Raw genomic sequence first — 3,905 nt, forward strand, 5'->3', positions numbered from 1 at the left:
CCAAAGTATAGCATCTGCATGTGGCAGGTTGTTAATGAGTCTTCCTCCAATCCTGATGTCACATTTTTTTTTTTTTTTCATACAATCCATCTTCTTGGATTATTTTCTCAGCATACAGATTAAATAATTATAGCAAAAGGATACAGCCATTGCACACACCTTTTCTGAGTTAAAACTCCTCAGTATCCCTTTGCTCTGTTATAATGACTGCCTCTTGGTCTATGTACAAGTTCCTCATGGGCACAGTTAATTGTTCTGGAATACCCATTCTTTTTCAGTGTTATCCATAGTTTGTCATGATCCATACAGTTGAAAGACTTTGCAGAGTCAATAAATCACAAGTAAACATCTTTCTGGTATACTCTGTTCTCAGCCAAGGTTTATCTGATGTAGCAAAGATATCCCTTGTTCCACTTCCTCATCTGAATCTGGCATGAACCTCTGGCAGTTCCTTGGTAATGCACTGTTGGAGCCGTTTTTTAATTATCTTCAGCAAAATTTTCCTTGCATGTGATAGTAATAATATTGTCAATGATTTCTGCATTCCATTGGATCACCTGATTTCTGCATTCCATTGGAATGAGGACCAATATGGATCTCTTCCTGTAGGTTGGCCAGGTAACTGTCTTCTAAGTTTATTGTAGTGAGTGCCTTCAGTGTTGCAACAGTTTGTTGAAAGATTTCATTTTGTATTTCATCAATTCCTGGAATCTTGCTTTATGCTAATACCTTCAGTGCAACTTGGATGACTGCCTTCATTATCATCACTTCTTATTCATTTACTACCCCCTGAAAGGATAGAATATTATTGGCCTTTAGTTTTGGTACAGTGACTCTGTGTATTCATTCCATCTTATTTTGATACTTTCTGCATCACTCAATATTTGCCCATATTGTTGTTGTTGTTGTTAAGTGCCATCAAGTCGGTTCTGACCCATAGCAACCCTGTACAGAGTTTCCAAGGAGTGGCTGGTGAGATTGAGCTGCTGACCTTGTGGTTCAAACCGACCTTACATTCCAGCACATCAACCCACAGTGTCACACTAGGACTTCCCTTGAAATGGTTGAACATTGACCATGTATTTTTGGTATATTGAGTCTGTATTCTTTCCACCTTCTTTCGATGTTTTCTGCATCACTCAATATTTTGTTCATAAAATCCTATAATATAGCAAGTCAAGGCTTGAGAAATGCTGAATGTGTTCTTATCTTTTGTTTTTCTAACTCCAAGTCTTTGCACATTTCATTATAATACTACTTGACTTTGTCTTCTTGAACTTCTCTTTGATATTTTCTATGTAGTTCTTTTATTTTCTCATTTCTTCCATTTGCTTTAGCTTTTCTACAATCAAGAGCAAGTTTCAGAGTCTCTTCTGACATCCATTTTGATATTTCCTTTCTTTCCTATCTTTTTAATGACCTTTTGCTTTCTTTCTGTATGATTTTTTTTTTTGCAGCTAGGAAACATTTTTTATTCATAATATTGGCAATCAAAGTTGCAAAGGAAGATTTACAGAGCCACATATCAATAATAGAATAAGATGGAAATGAAATATTGCAAAGTCATCTGGAAGAGTTTCCAAGGAACACACACTAGGCTAGAAATCTAGGGTTAAACTGGGGTTTCATACAGGTTATATTCATTCTTGCATTTTCTCAATAAGTTCTTCCTTATATTTGCCTTTCTCTTTTCCAGCTTGTTGAGATTTGGCTTTGCGTTCAAGAATTTTTTTCTGATCTTTGTCCAATTTGAGCTTGGTGATAACCACCTTGCTCGGGTGAATGCCCACACAGACAGTTGTCCCATTAGCCTTCTCACACTGCACCCTCTTGATGTAGATGACATACTTCTTTCTGTACACCTGGACTACCTTGCCAATCTGCTGACCTTTGTAGTGTCCTTGAACCACCTGGACCTCATCGTCCTTGCGGATGGGCATGGAGCGCACCCTTCTGCCGCAGCTCCTTGGACAGTGGGGACAACATGATCTTCCTGCACACGTGCGAGGGAACATTAAAGTGGCGTTTGCAGTTCTTGCTGCGGTCCGAGGTCACGGAGGGGTTGAACTTCATGGTGACAGTCCAGCATCCGGCAGCCTCGGAAGCTCGGTGCACAAGCTGTATGATATTTTTGATGTCATCCCACAACTCTTCTGGTCTTCGAGTGTCTAATGAATGAAATCTATCCTTGAAATGGTTTTAAATTTTAGGTGGAATATATCCAAGTCATATTTTGGCTCATGAACTTGTTATCATTTTCTTCAGCTTCAGCCTGACTTGCATATGAGCAATTGATGGTCTGTTCCACAGTTCACCTTGGCCTTGTGTTGGCTGATGATATTGAGCTTCTCCACCATAGATATAGTCAATTGATTCCTGTCTTTTCCACCTGGTGACATCCATGTGTATTGTCTCCTTTTACATTGCTTTAAAAAGGTGTTTGCAGTGAATAAGTCATTGGTGTTGCAAAATTCTATCATGCGATTTCCTGAATCATTTTTATCACCTTGGTCATATTTCCTAACTACTGATACTTCTTCTTTATTTCCAACTTATGCATTCCAATCATCAGTAATTAGCAAATCCACCAGTCACTCCTCAGAAACCCTAGACTGGTTAATATGAGTTGGACCAGACTTGATGGCACTTAATAACAATAAAACATTGTATGCATAATTTGACACAGTACTGGAAAACTACATTTATTTTATGTTGTTGTTGTTATGTGCCATGGAGTCGGTTCCAACTCATAGCAATCCTGTACAGGGTTTCCAAGGCTGTAAATCTTTACGGGAGCAGAAAGCTCCCTCTTTCTCCTGCAGAACAGCTGGTAGTTTTGAACTGCTGACCTTAAGGTTAGCAGTCCGATTTGTAACCACTACACTACCAGAGCTCCTTACATTTGTTTTATAGTAATTGACTAATCTTTAGTATTGACTCTAGAATTACTGTTAAAGAAATCTATGTAATTGGAAAAGAGAACATGTAGCACTTTATACAAGACTGTAAACATATCAATTTTCCAAATCAAAGAATGGGTGTGGAATGTTCATGGTTCTCAGGAGGGTGCGGAGAAGAAAAATTCTTCCATCATTTCTGGGCATTACTCAAATCTCAAAGGAACAGGAAATAAAATAAGAGATGACCTATTCATACTTAACAAGGACATTTAGATAACAGGAACTGGCTGGGAGTCCAACTGGTAGGCACTGGAGTATGGAGTTTTACCATCCTATATCTTTGCATGTAAATGGTGATGACAGGATGCTGCACTTTGGACATTCACCAGCAATGTATGGGCTATTGATGCCCAGCCAAGGGACATGCACAGTTATTGTACTGGAGATGGGGAGAGAAGGGTGAAAGTGATTTCCCTTTATTTCTCCATATTTTCTAATCATTGATAAATTGCCTGGGTTTTTTGTTTGCTTAGTTTTTGATTGAAGTGAAATTTACATAGCCTAAACTGATCATTTAAAAATGGACAGTCCACTGGTATTTAGTGTATTCATAATGTTGTGCAACCAACTCTTTCTAATTTGAAAACGTTTCATCACCCCACAAAAACACTCTGCGTCCATTACGTAACCACTCCTTCCCCTATCTCCTAGTAACTTCTAATTGGCTTTCTGTCTTTATGGATTTGTCTAATCTGGATACATAATAAAGAACATACAACATGTGACCTTTTGTGTCTGGTTTCTTTCACTCAGCATAATGTTTTAATGGTTTATCTAAGTTGTAGTATGTATCAGAACTCAGTTCCTTTTTATAATTGAATAATATATATATATGGTATAGTGCTGGACTTCAAAGTTGTTTTGAACCACAAGGTCAGCAGTTGAAGCTCACCAGCTGCTCCTTGGAAACCCTACACAGGGTCACTATGGGTCAGAAGTGACTCC

General features: G+C 38.4%; 1 pseudogene; it reads right to left on the bottom strand.

Annotated features, from left to right (window-relative positions):
• Positions 1 to 1,640: 1,640 nt before the first annotated feature.
• Positions 1,641 to 2,073, bottom strand: LOC102822837 (annotated as a pseudogene).
• Between the last annotated feature and the right edge of the window lie 1,832 nt (positions 2,074 to 3,905).

This window comes from Chrysochloris asiatica, unplaced genomic scaffold, assembly GCF_000296735.1.
Source record: "Chrysochloris asiatica unplaced genomic scaffold, ChrAsi1.0 scaffold00054, whole genome shotgun sequence".
NCBI classification, from domain to species: domain Eukaryota; kingdom Metazoa; phylum Chordata; class Mammalia; order Afrosoricida; family Chrysochloridae; genus Chrysochloris; species Chrysochloris asiatica.